The following is a 14,666-nucleotide window of genomic DNA, read 5'->3' as shown; positions in this document are numbered from 1 at the left end:
GACTTGGAAGGTTAATCTTAAAGTGTTGAGTAGGAGATTGAAATTGCGACATACTGAAAGAGAATTCCAAGGAACTGAAGATACAAGTTTGGAAAGGAATAGCTGAGGATTGACATCTGTCAATCCAGGTGAGAGAATTTTATCAGGCAGAATTTTGGCACAACAAAAAATTGCTTGGGTGGGAATTTCTAATGACCCCATTCCCTAGCCACCAACTCCATCCCTCTCCCTAGCATCTGTCTGAGGCTGAACCAGACTGTTCGCAACCTCGGTGTCATATTTGAGCCTGAAATGAACTTCCGACTGCACATCCGCAGCATAACTAAGACCGCCTACTTCCACCTCCGTAACATCGCCCATCTCCACCCCCATATCAGCTCATCTGCCGCTGAAACCCTCATCCATGCCTTTGTTACCTCTAGACTTGACTATTCCAATGCACTCCTGGCTGGCCTCCCACATCCTATCCTACGTAAACTTGAGGTTATCCAAAACCCGGCTGCCCGTATCCTAACTCGCACCAAGTCCCGTTCACCCATCACCTCTGTGCTTGCTGACCTACATTGGCTCCCAGTTGAGCAATACCTCAGTTTTTAAAATTCTCATCTTTGTTTTCAAATCCCTCCATGGCCTCGCCCCCTCCTCATCTCTGTAATCTCCTCCAGGCACCCCCCCCCCCCGCACCACAAACAGAGATATCTGCACTCCTCTAATTCTGCCCTCTTGAGCATCACTGATTTTAATCACTCAAACATTGATGGTCGTGCCTTCAGCTGCCAAGGCCCTACGCTCTGGAATTCCCTCCCTAAACCGCTCCGTCTCGCTACCTCTCGTTCCCCCTTTAAGACACTTTTTTAAACTTACCTCTTTGACCAAGCTTTTGGTCGTCTGCCCTAATATCTCCTTGTTTGGCTTGGTGTCAAATTTTGTTTTTATAACACTCCTGTGAAGCACCTTGGGACGTTTTACTATGTTAAAGGTGCTATATAAATACAAGTTGTTGTTGTTTTTGTTTGCCACAAAATGCTCAACTTTATACCCATCAAAAAGCTGAGTGAGACATGGGATGGTTTAATTATTTGTCTCAAAATGGATTAATCGAAGGAGAGAAGCTCAATAAGTAATGTTAATGAAAAGTCTTTTCTTCTATTTCCAATATCAACTCAAATGAATAGTATTTGAATGGTATGCAATAACTACTTTGTATTTTAATATTGAAATGTATCTCTGGATTTTGTTTGGACTTGGCAACCAAGCTGCAGAACTATCTTGCACTGCCAAGTTTCCCCCACATTGTGGCAACTCATCTTCCTGTTTCCTTAAAAAGGATATATCGCCTTTTCTGCTGTTCCTAGCCCATCTTGGACCAAACTTCTGTGGCAAAGAGGTCAGTGCAATTTGCCAGGCCACCATGAATACAACATTTGGCAAATTGTAATGAGAACGTGACAGCAGCCTACTGAAAACTCCCCATCAGAACTACTTCTCCCTTTCCCATTGCAAGGAGGCAGCTGGCCTTTGCTTAAGTCCCATCTGAAGAGAAGCATTGATCAGAGCATTGAATCCCCATCCCATCACTCCATCTCAGCCCCTCTTTCTTTCTCCTTTATCTCATGCTTTTCTTTGTTGAAGCAGCTTTACATTTTTGTAAAATATCCATGACCAAAAGCACACCAGGATTTAATGAGAGAAAAGATAGCGATGGAGCAAAGTAGAGGTACCTTTTTAAAAAAATTCATTTTAATGGCATGTGGGTGTCGCTGGCAGGGCCTGCATTTATTGCCCATCCCTAGTTGCCCTTGAGAAGGCGGTGGTGAGCCGCCACCTTGAACCGCTGCAGTCCGTGTGGTGAAGGTACTCCCACAGTGCTGTTAGGGAGGGAGTTCCAGGATTTTGACCCAGTGACAATGAAGGATTGGCTGTGTGACTTGGAGGTGGTGGTATTCCCATGCGCCTGCTGCCCTTGTCCTGCTAGGTGGAAGAGGTCACGGGTTTGGGAGGTGTTGCTGAAGAAGTTGGCGAGTTGCTGCAGTGCATCTTGTAGATGGTACACGCTGCAGCCACGGTACGCCGGTGGTGGAGGGAGTGAATGTTTAAGGTGGTGGATGGGGTGCCAATCAAGCGGGCTGCTTTGTCCTGGATGGTGCCGAGCTTCTCGAGTGTTGTTAGAGCTGCACTCATCCAGGCAAGTGGAGAGTATTCCATCACGCTCCTTACTTGTGCCTTGTAGATAGCGTGAAGGGTTTGGGGAGTCAGGAGGTGAGACACTTGCCGCAGAATACCTAGCCTCTGACCTGCTCTTGTTGCCACAGTATTTATGTTGTTGGTCTAGTTGAGTTTCTGGTCAATGGTGACCCCCCCCCCCCCCCCCCCCCCCCCCAGGATGTTGATGGTGGGGGACTCGGCGATGGTAATGCCATTGAACGTTAAGGGGAGGTGGTTAGACTCTCGCTTGTTGGAGATAGTCATTGCCTGGCACGTCTGTGGCACGAATGTTACCTGCCACTTATCAGCCCAAGCCTGAACGTCATCCATAGAATACTGAAGCACTAATATGTGGTGCCATGAGGGAGATCTATTCCTTCCTTCTGCTGATGAATTGCTGATCTCAGCTTTTCTGCTTTTAAGAGGTATGAAGCAAAGAGGTACAGCAAACAATTTGGAAGGCAAATGTTATGTTAGCCTTTATTGCAAGGGGGATGGCGTATAAGAGTAAATCCGGGGGGCGGGGTGGGGGGTGCGGTGGAGGAGTGAGTTATTTTGGCAAAAGGGTGAAAACAGGCGCTAAATGGGTGCGGCAGTAATAAGATTAGCCTGTTTCAAAGTCTGGATATAGTATACAAATTTTGATCCTAATTGCTGATTACCGTAATTTTAAATTGCCTGGAGGTGCTAAACAGACACCAACAGGTTTTGCACTCAAGTGCTGACTAGATGCAATTTTCGTGGAGCAGTATGTGTGGGCTCCTCACACGCACTTGCACTGAAGATGTGGAGTGCTCTGACGGGCATACAGCGACACCTTGCAGGCTCCGGGACCGAGGAAGAGGGCGCATAGGTTCTCCGATGCGGCACTGGAGGTCCTGGTGGAGGAGGTCCAGAGGAGGAGTTGGAGTTGATGTAGAAGTTCACTCATGATCTTATTGAATGGTGGACAGGCTCAAGGGGCTGTATGGCCTACTCCTGTTTCAGTTTTTTATGAAGAGGCCAGGTACTTGTCAGTAAGAGGACGGGCAGTTTAATGTTGGCTGTCTCCTGGTGATTAGCTTGGAGCGCCAGCCTCTTCTCTCCACATGATGCGGGGCATGGAAAGAGAAAGGAGGGATTATAAAGGTAATTTTCTACTTGTTTTGATGAAGAATGAGCAACAGGAATCAAACAATTTTGTGTGTTTTTTCAATTATCGAATCATTTTGATTTCTAAAATATTTTGCATAATTAAAAATCAAAACATTTGAAGTTTTAAATCCAATTGGTAACTTCATAAATACTTGATTGTAGGACGCTATCTCAAATCTACCCAGTGAGATTAACTTCTGTCCATTCTTTTGATTACAATAAGGTAATCGAGCTGACCTGAGTGGTATTAATCAACACCGCTTCTTCTCGCATTATTCTGTCAACAAAAGCATACACCTTGTTAACTTTAATTGCTGCAGCTGCCAAGGGTCTGAACACATCGCACATTTTAATTTACAATTTAGCATTGACTCTATAGAGACATTAGGTAAAAGATTCCTTATAGGATCCTTCATTGCCTGCAATCTGCGGTGGAAATAACCACGTCCATGGCTCGACATTGAGTAACGTGTATCTTTTGTAACTCTGCAAGTATGTACAAATTTTTTTGTGCCATTTTAATTGGAATCCTAACCGCAACGAAGAATGAATTGGTCAGAATGCCTTAAAACTTTTAAAGGCGAGGTCAGGGAAAAGGGTTTAGGCAGGAGCTCAAGTGTAAGGAATGTATAGAGAAATGCGGAATGCAGTTAACTATAATTTTGTAAAAGTATAAGAAATGTAACAGTAAACCACTGTCTATGAAGCCAAGTAAAGGAGTCTGCCAATGAACCAAGAAAGGCGATTACAGATGGCTTGCTGTCGACACCAAGTCTGCCAACGCCCTGCAGAGGAAGACTGAACTATCTTGATGTGATAGTTATAAAATCAAAGACCTTGTATTTTCTTTATTCATCATGGACTTAAAATAGAAGTTTACGATTGCTACCTGTTAAACTGCCATATAAACTTAAGTTTGCCAAGCACTTATTGTAACCGAAGCCTTTCCACCATGCACAAGTCAGGAGTGCGATGGAATACTCTCCACTTGCCTGGATGAGTGCAGCTCCAGCAACACTCGAAGCTCGACACCATCCAGGACAAAGCAGCCTGTTTGATTGGCATCCCATCCACCGCCTTAAACACTCACTCCCTCCACCACCGGCGCACCGTGGCTGCAGTGTGTAGCATCTACAAGATGCACTGCAGCAACTCGCCAAGGCTTCTTTGGCAGCACCTCCCAAACCCGTGGCCTCCACCACATAGAAGGACAAGGGCAGCAGGTGCGTGGGAACACCACCACCTCCCAAGTTCCTCTCCAAATCACACACCATCCTTACTTGGAAATATATCACCGTTGCTTCATCGTGAAAGTTGGAAAAATCTAAAACCCGCCCACCTTCACCTTTTACTCAGGCGGGATGGGGGACGGGCAGCCAACCTGCTCCCAGGAGGGGTATTGGCATTTTAAATATTATAATGAGGCCTGAAGCCTCTGCTTTAAGCTGCTGTGCAGGGTTAACTGCAGGCGGCCGGGAATCTCTGGAGCAATCCTTGTGGGCCGGGAAGAGCAGAAGTGCTTCCTCCCAGACCCCGAGCTCCCCCACCAGCAGTCTGCCTCTCCCCGGGGTTGGGGGTCGGAGATTGGACCTGACCCCCCGCGGCCCCTGGGATCTCACACCTCACCCCCACCTCCAGGGGTCGGGATTGTGACTTAGCCCTGGGTTGGGGATCGGACGCACATTCTCCCCTCTCTTTCCCACCACCCCCACTCCCCCCCTGCCCCGTGCCTGACGGTCACATTCTCAGCCTGTAATATAAATTAATATTCAATAGCAGTATATGGGTAGAAAGAGAGATGAGGTCCTGCAACAAGAATTTAGGGAGCTAGGTAGCAGATTAAAAAGCAGGACCTCAAAGGTTGTAATCTCTGGATTACTCCCGGTGCCACGTACTAGTGAGTATAGGAATAGGAGGATGGAGCAGATGAATGCGTGGCTGAAGAGTTGGTGCAGGAGGGAGGGCCTTAGTTTCCTGGATCACTGGGTCTGCTTCTGGGGAAGGTGGGACCTGTACCAGTCGGACGGGTTGCACCTGAACCGGAATGGGACCAACATCCTTACGGGGAGTTTTGCTAGTGCTGTTGGGGGGGGTTTAAACTAACTTGGCAGGGGGATGGGATACGGAGTGGAGTTATAGTTGGGGGTGATGCACAGCCAAATATAGAGGAAAAAACAAGTCAGCCGGAAACGCAGAGCAAATATGTAATGGCACAAGGGAGTATGGCAAGGCTGGATGGCATTTATTTTAATGCAAGGAGTCTTGCGAGTAAGGCAGATGAATTGAAGGTGTTGATGAACACGTGAGTATGGTATTGTTGCTATCACAGAGACATGATTGAGGGAGGGGCAGGACTGGCAGCTCAATATTCCGGGGTATAGAATCTTCAGGCAAGACAGAGGGGGGTGTAAAAGAGGAGGGGGTGTCGCAATATTAATCAAGGAGTCAATTACTGCTGTAAGGAGGGATGATATCTTAGCAGGTTCCTCTAATGAGGCCATACGGGTAGAACTTAAAAACAAAAAGGGGGTAAGCACTTTGCTGGGAGTTTATTATAGGCCCCCAAACAGTCAGGTGGAGATAGAGGAACAGATATGTAGGCAAATCTCAGAAGTGTAGAAATAATAGGGTAATAATATTAGGGGATTTCAACTTCCCCAATATTAACTGGGATAGTCAGAGTGTGAAAGGCTTAGAGGGTGCAGAATTCTTAAAGTGCATCCAGGAGAGCTTTTTGAGCCAGCATGTAGAAAGTCCTACAAGAGAGGGGGCGGTACTGGACCTAATTCTAGGGAATGTAGCCGGGCAAGTGGTGGAAGTGTCAGTAGGAGAGCATTTTGGTGACGGTGACCATAATTCAGTGAGATTTAAGGTAGTCACGGAAAAGGACAAAGATGGACCGGAAATAAAGGTTTTAAATTGGGGGAAGGCCGATTTTAATAAGATAAGGCAGGATCTGGCCAATGTGGACTGGGATCAGCTACTAGTAGGAAAATCCACATCAGAGCAGTGGGAGTCTTTCAGAAAGGAAATAGAGAGAGAAAGGTCAAGGGTGGGACCACCAAGTCCAGGGAACCCTGGATGTCAAGGGATATACAAGAATGGATTAGGGGAAAAAAGGGAGGCTTTTGGCAGATACAAAGGACTAAAAACAGTGAAAGCCCTAGAGGAGTCTCGGAAGTGCAGGGGGGTACTTCAAAAAAAAATGAGAAGAGTGAAGATGGGGCATGGAAAAAACACTGGCGGGCAAAATCCCAAGGTGTTTTATAAGTATATTAAGGGCAAGAGGATAACCAGGGAAAGCGTAGGGCCCCATTAAGGACCAATGTGGCAATCTGTGTGTAGAGCTGGAAGATGTAGGTGAGGTTTTACATGAATATATTGCATCTGTGTTTACCGTGGAGAAGGACGATGTAGGCATAGAAATCAGGCAGGGGGATTGTGATATACTTGAACAAATTAGCATTGAGAGGGAGGAGGTACTAGCGGTTTTAGAGGGCTTAAAAGTGGATAAATCCCCAGGCCCAGACAAGATGTATCCCAGGCTGCGCTGTGAGGCGAGGAAGGAGATTGCAGGGGCTCTGACACACATTTTCAGAACCTCTCTGGCCACAGGAGAGCTGCCAGAGGACTGGAGGACAGCTAACTTACTACCATTATTCAAGAAGGGCAGTATAAATAAACCAGGGAATTACAGGCCAGTGTGCCTAACATCAGTGGTAGGGAAATTATTGGAAAAAATTCTGAGGGACAGAATTAGTCTCCACTTGGAGAGGCAAGGATAGTCAGCATGGCTTTGTCAGGGGGAGATCATGTCTAACCAATTTGATTGAATTTTTCGAGAGGGTGACTAGGTGTGTGGATGAGGGTAGTGCAGTTGATGTAGTCTACATGGATTTCAGTAAGGCTTTTGACAAAGTCTCGCATGGGAGACTGGTCAAGAAGGTAAGGGCCCATGGGATCTAGGGCAATTTGGCACACTGGATCCAAAATTGGCTTAGTGGCAGGAGGTAGAGGGTGATGGCCAAAGGTTGTTTTTGTGACTGGAAGCCTGTGTCCAGTGGTGTATCGCAGGGATTGGTGCTGGGTCCCTTGCTGTTTGTAGTGTACATTAATGATTTAGATATGAATGTAGGAGGTATGATCAGTAAGTTCACAGATGACACAAAATTTGGTGGAGTGGTAAATAGCGAGGAGGGAAGCCTCAGGCTACAGGACAATATAGACGGGTTGGTCAGATGGGCAGAACAGTGGCAAATGGAATTGAACCCTGAAAAGTGTGAGGTGATGCATTTTGGGAGGACTAACAAGGCAAGGGAATACACAATGAATGGTAGGACCCTAGGAAGGACAGAGGATCAGAGGGACCCTGGTGTGCATGTACATAGATCCCTGAAGGTAGCAGGACAGGTAGATAAGGTGGTTAAGAAGGCATATGGGATACTTGCCTTCATTAGCCGAGGTATAGAATATAAGAACAGGGAGGTTATGATGGAGCTGTACAAAATGCTAGTTAGGCCACAGCTGGAATACTGTGCGCAGTTCTGGTTGCCACGCTATAGGAAGGATGTGATTGCATTGGAGAGGGTGCAGAGGAGATTCACTAGGATGTTACCTGGGCTGGAGCGCTTCAGCTATGAAGAGAGACCGGACCGGCTGGGGTTGTTTTCCTTAGAGCAGAGAAGGCTGAGGGGGGACCTGATTGAGGTGTACAAAATTATGAGGGGCACAGATAGGGTAGATAGAAAGGAACTTTTCCCCTTAGTAGAGGGGTCAATAACCAGGGGGCATAGTTTCAAGGTAAGGGGCAGGAGGTTTAGAGGGGATTTGAGGAAAAACTTTTTCACCCAGAGGGTGTTTGGAATCTGGAACTCACTGCCTGAAAAAGTGGCAGAGGCAGGAACCCTCAACATTCAAGAAGCATTTAGATGAGCACTTGAAACGCCATAGCATACAAGGCTACGGACCAAGTGCTGGAAAATGGGATTAGAATAGACGGAGCTTGATGGCCGGCACAGACACGATGGGCCGAAGGGCCTCTTTCTGTGCTGTATAACTCTATGATACAATCTACAGATATGTGGAACATTCCAAAGGAATAAGAATGGCAAGATTTTTTTGTGGGGTTTGATAGCAGAACTGGCAATTCAGAGTATGTCAGGGCTTCCTCTTTTAAGTCCTACTTGATCTGGTTTTGAAGTTGGGCAATGATGTCAGCTCTCTGGTGAGAGGGATATTTTAGTTTCAAGGATCTCTTAATTGTGCTGTTATCAGAGTGTTGTCCATGCCTGTTCTGACTATTTATAGGAAGGCTAATGTTTGAGGGGTAGTTGGGAGAGAACATGTGAAAAGGAATAACCGAAAATGCTGGAAAAACTCAGCCGGCCAGGCAGCATCCGTGGAGAAAGAAACCGAGTTAACGTTTCGGGTCAAAGACCTGAAAAGGAAACTGTACTTATTCAAGTTTTTAAAATCCAGGTTCTTTTCCCATCCCAACTCCAGCATTGTTTGTACTGGTAAGGTGGAGGGATATCTGTGCTGTGGAAGGAGCAGCTTTCTATTTAGGGCACCTGGTGCCCAAATTAGTCTCACTTAAGTCAGGTAGAGCATCACCAGATGCAGACCAATGTTACTTTTATTCTGATAGCGAAATACTGCAGATGCTGGAAATCCGAAATAACAACAGAAAATGCTGGAAAAACTCAGCAGGCCAGGTAACATCCATGGAGAGAAATTAGAGTCGACGTTTCGGGTCGAAACCCTTTTTCAAAACTGGAAAGGAAATTAAATAGATCGAAGGCAAGGCTGCGATAGAACAAAAGAAGCATTAGGAGGTATTCAAAACCAGATGAGATGGTAATAGGACAGTGGAGACAAAAGACGGCTCAGATTAGGTGTGAAGTGCACTGGCAGGATGAGAGACAGCTGCCATGTGGGAGAGAGAAAAAAAAGGAAAGGGGGGGGGGGGGAAGGGAAGACCCAAAACAAAGGGGTGGAAAAAAATATAAGTAAAAATGTAAGAGGGGCCGAGGTTATTTTGCCTGAACAAGGCACCTTAACTTCACCTTCCAAAGAGCATCCTGTATTGCATCAGTGGGACATTTTTTTATTCTTCCTCTTTCATTTCCCATACCAGCTTCTGTCCTCTCTCGAACTGCCAATTTGTGCTAAATATTGGCAGTTTCGTGCTAAGGAAGTAAGTTGAGATTGGACAAACTCATTTCACAGAAGATCCTTGGCAGAGAGGAGACTTTCAAACCATTGTTCTGGGAGGAAACCCAGGCCCCAGAGATGTTAAGACTGCCGATCCAGTGAGCTACCCAGTGTCTCTACAATAAAGATCTGTGACTCTTGCATGGATAAGCAAGCTGATTGAGCAGTGGAAGTGCTTGTATTGCAAGGAAGTTTCTGACTCCATGCATTAACACTTTGTCCAAACACAATCAATTCTCCAAACACTACACTGGTGGCTAGATGGGCTTTCTTGTTTGCAGCCTGGAGAGGCCTGATCAATCAACCTGTGAATAAAAAGCAGTGGAATTTGTATTTTAAAATTATACAGTTCTGGCCTTCATATTATAAAAAGGATATAGAGGCACTGTAGAAGGTGCAAAAATGATTCCAGTACTGAGAGGCTATACTTATCAGGAAAGGCTGAACAAGCTGGGGCTCTTTTGTCTCGGAAAGAGAAAGCTGAGGGGTGAGCTGATCGAGGTCTTTAAGATTATGAAAGGGTTTGATAGGGTAGGCGTAGAGAAGATGTTTCCACTTGTGGGGGACACCAAAACTAGGGGCCATAAATATAAGATAGTCACCAATAAATCCATTAGGGAATTCGGGAGAAACTTCTTCACCCAAAGAGTGGTAAGAATGTGGAACGTGCCATCAGAAGGAGTAGCTAAGGCGTATAGCAAAGGTGCATTTAAGGGGAGGTTAGAAAGGAATAGAAGGATATGCTGGTGAGGTTAGATGAAGAGGGTTGGGAGGAGGCTCATGTGGAGCATAAAAAGCAGTGAAATTATGCATGGGCCAGTTGGGCCGAATGGCCTGGTTCTGTGCTGTACATTCTATGTAATATCTCAGGTAAAACCACCTTGTTTCCCTGTACTACTCCTTCCTATTTATTTTGTTTTCCCTCTGGAACTTAGTGCTTTGGTATTAACAATGTTATGGTGTTGCACTGTCCTGTTCAATTTATAGAACTAGAAATACTTGTCCTTCTGTATTTCTGCATGGAAATTAATGTAGTTATAGTGTACTTGCTAGTACTCTGGTAGTACAAAATCATCAACATTAGAACTACAGCTTACAACACTTGAGAATCACAAATTTTAAATAGAAAGTTGCATGTATGGTATATCTGGCCTGAGTGTTTGGTAGGTGATGGGTGCGAGTGCAGCAATGAAACATTACTATCTGTCTCCAGATAAAGTCACCTGATCAGGTATGGAATTTCTCAAATAATTCCATTTGATCAAAATCCTGACTGTAGCATAAAGTCGAACCAGTATATTTTAATAAATCTTATTCCTCACTTGGTTTTAGCCAGCCCTATGCTCAATTTAACCTGTAGACTGCAACTCTCTTTTTAGACATCTGTTTAGTGTTGTTCATATTCCTTGATTTAATGTATTGTATAATTTTTGGCTTTTTATTGACTTTGTTTGTTTATAGAAATCATTATCCAAGCATAAGATTATTTTACCAAACTAGTTGAGTTTTAACAAGATGCAGTTGTGTAGTTGGTTCTCATTGTGGTCCTCTCTTGGTTTTAATCATGTAAAGCACAAGACCCGCTGAAAGAAGCCCTCAACAACTATTGTTCTTTGAGTAGCGCACTGGGAACTGCCAATTCTGCAATCGGAAGACCTTAACGCAATTAAACTGACCGCATTTGCCTGACCCCTGGAGATGGCCTCGGAAAGTAAACAAGTCAACAGTTATTGCTGACTCCTGGTTATTGAACATGCATTTCCAATGTACACATAGCATTGCTTGATGAAAAGAGTACACTGAACACACTTGTGGCCAGAATTGCCAGGCAAAAGGCACTTCAGGAAAGGATTTCTTTGGGGAATGGGGTGGTAGGCCCAACCCAGTTCAGTTCTTAAATTTTAGAACATCATGCCCCAAAAGCTCTGATTCACTGGTACCATTACTGTCTGTTGCAGCAGATGGTGTGTGTACATACTGTGTATATTTATGCTTTTCTCTAAGTAATGAAATGATAAATTTTATAGCACCATGTGTTGTCATTGTATTCTCCTCTGTACACACATCATTGCAGCACCTCCACTTACATGAGAATTTCATCTCGGGACTGTATACAACAAAGTAATCTGAGAATAAGTCCCAGTTTTGTTAAACTCTCTAACTATGGGGGGAGTAGTGGGGACACACTTTCGATATAGGCACAAAATTTTACTCCAGATTTTAACAGGTGCATTTTCTTTGTTTTGGTTTCTAGGAGGGCTTTGGCCAATGTGGTCATATAACAGCACTGATCTCCGCTAACTGCAGAACAGGCTGGCAAGACAACAAGCTCAACATCAGGACATTGAGGCTATTTTAGAGGTATGGGGGATATATTGTCACTGAGGTTACTTAGCTTGCAGAGCCATGCTAATGCATTGTACTGCTCGGGAGTCACAAGAAGTTGAGTGATTGCATTCTCCATGCAGCATGGAGTTCGAAGCAGACAGCCATATCCTGGAGAATGAAGTGCCTTTGTATTAATTAGTAGTTGCTTGAATGCTATTCTGTGTCTTGTTTAAAATAATGCGCAATACCACATTATTCATGTTTGTTCATTTATTCAGGTTTTCAACTATTTATAAGAGGATAGTTAAATGACCCCTTAAAAAGCTTCTGCCCAAGGATATCACTTTCCCCTGCCACACACGAGGCACAGTAGAAGCTACTCGCATAAAAGCAATATTTAATAATTAGCATTTCTGATTGAAAGATCCACTACTGTTGCTGCTCATGTCCAATCTTCTGCTTCAGATTTGTAAGTTGGGTGCTTACGATAGTGAACAACAGAAAACCAAATGTGTTGGATTCTCTCTCCTTTTATATATGTAAATGAAGTCCTGCCACAGTTTGTCTGCATTTTAGGGTCAGCACTACTACTTTGGGTGAACTGTTATTGCTGATTGGAGCTTTTTCTGCCATGTACTGGTGCAAGAACAGCTTCTCCGTAATAGGCTAAATGGAAGAAGTTGACATGTAGCGGAAACTGTCTTTATGTTTTGACGGTGGGTAGGAAAAACATTTAATGAGTAAACAGCCTGCGTATTATTCAAGCATTTTCTGAATGCCAGTATTATGTTTCCTAACACTTTTTTGAGGGTTTTTTAGGATGTGGAAAATATTAAAGGGTACTACTGGTGCAGATGGACGTCAAAGTTGTTGGATCCGTGGTTCAGTGGATATGCTGTTATTAAATAATCACACGGATGCTGTACATTAACAATAAACAGGTCTTTACTGGAGGAGGGTAGTCTCAAGACTGGGGGTACAGAGGCATGCACAAAGCTTATATACAGGTGTGGTCACTGCCGGTACTACAGTATACAGGAGCTGTAAAAGTAGTTCTGACTTAAAGGCACATACACTACAAAAGTGACTTGTGCTTTGCATATCCATTTGTTGGGCTGACATTCTATGGTGTGAACATCTCTTGTAGTGGTTGAATCATTGTAGAGACGATCTAGCTTTTGCATCTCAATATCCGGTGCTGAGGGCAGAGTTTTGTTAATGGCTTGGTAGCAGAATTGTAAAGTGACATCTGGCCTTTTTGATTGGATCTGTTTTCTCAGTAATACCAAAAATGCTATGTTTCTCTTCTTTTGGTTCAAATCACACCACCAAAGAATAAATCAGGTACTAGGGGAATAGGTTTCTTCTTTCCGAACTTTGGCCCCAGCCTCGCCTGCTGGGTTGCTGCCTTCTGCCATCTTCCTCGATCTCTCCTGCCCTCGTCCCCGTAACCTCCGATACATTTCCAGACCTCTGCTTTTTCATCATGCTCTACCTTACCCCTGTCAATGCCACTCTGTCGTGGATCTTGAACTTGGTTTGCCATTTTACGGTCCTTTTGTTCTAACAGGCCTCCGCACTGACCTCCACATTAAGTACAAAACCTACACAAGCTGGAGGGAAATTTTCCCAACCTTATCCTCTGCTCAAACTAGTCTTTTATGTTTCGTGAGGTGAAGTTGTGGTAATGGTTCAACATCATTACATCCTTCTATTGAAGTAACTTGCATGATACTGTGCAATGGCAGTAAGCTGACCAGTAGACTTGATTTTGTCATTGAAAGTGCTTTCTGTTCTCTTCTAGTCTCGACTCAGTTTTATAGTATTCTGTGGTCACAAAGTTTCTAGTTCTGAGTCAGTAACTGGATGTGGGTTACTGTAAGCATATGTTGCGATTGCTTTGTATTTTAACAAAATTGAGGTCAGCTGTATTTCCAAATAACAGCAATATGAATCTCTTTTATAGGAATGTATCTGTTGCACAAATGGAGGCCGATGAAATAAAAGGCCCCACTGCACTACGCTGACTGAGAGACTCGAGATTGAGAGAGGGCATGATCCAGTCTTAAATACTGAGAGAAATGGATAATGTAGATGTAACAGGTCATTAACCTTGGATAGTAACTACAGAGCTAAACAACATTAACAAAGCTAAAGCAAGATCTGAAAACAAATTGCTGAGTACGGTTTACATGAATAGACCCAGCTAAAGCAGTTAATAATGTGCTGATTGGTGAAGCCAAGGATTAGGAGTACAAGTACAAATAGAGAGGGAACATTATGTTCCTGAGCTGCTGTGACCATGGAATTGTCCCACCAAGGATTTATAATGTAGAATATCTGATTAGAAAGGTAGTTTAACTTGATGGTCCTCTTTAAAAATTACAGGGAGGGGGAAGAGCAAGTAGCTTTGCAAACTCTTTTTTCAGGAGATGAACTAGGTTGAGAAGGGTCCATGGTAGAGCCGACTCTTTGTGATCTGTGGAAGGAGCAGGCTTGATGGAATGATTCGACCTTTTCTATACTTCTTCATGGGGATACTGATCTGTTTAACAATCTGGGTTAGAACCAAGTAAATTGGTCAGTTGTAGCTTTCATTTACAAAATAACCTTGCTGGACTTTTATTTAAACGTGATAACAGTCAATCACTTCTGCAGAATTTTTAAGCCTATCTCAGTGTGCATTTATACTGCAACTTGAGCATTGCTGCAAAGCAGTATGGCTCTGGATTTGGTTCTCCATGTGGCCCACTGGAATAGGCAGTTGTGTACCACTTGGGTTGGGT

At 44.3% G+C, this 14,666-nt stretch overlaps 1 protein-coding gene across 4 annotated transcripts in view; it reads left to right on the top strand.

Moving 5' to 3' along the window:
- The window catches only part of LOC147105761 (plexin-B2-like), a 274,135-nt gene that overhangs the window by 68,321 nt on the left and 191,148 nt on the right, over positions 1-14,666 (top strand). For all 4 annotated transcript variants that reach the window (XM_086010484.1, XM_086010486.1, XM_086010483.1 and 1 more), the window contains exon 2: positions 11,807-11,913. The gene's annotated coding sequence lies outside the window, so the exon portion shown is untranslated. The remainder of the gene's footprint in view (positions 1-11,806; positions 11,914-14,666) is intronic.

This window comes from Somniosus microcephalus, chromosome 17, assembly GCF_052327205.1.
Source record: "Somniosus microcephalus isolate GS21.2 chromosome 17, FLI_Smic_1.0, whole genome shotgun sequence".
NCBI lineage: Eukaryota > Metazoa > Chordata > Chondrichthyes > Squaliformes > Somniosidae > Somniosus > Somniosus microcephalus.
This window is presented reverse-complemented; position numbering and strand designations above follow the sequence as displayed.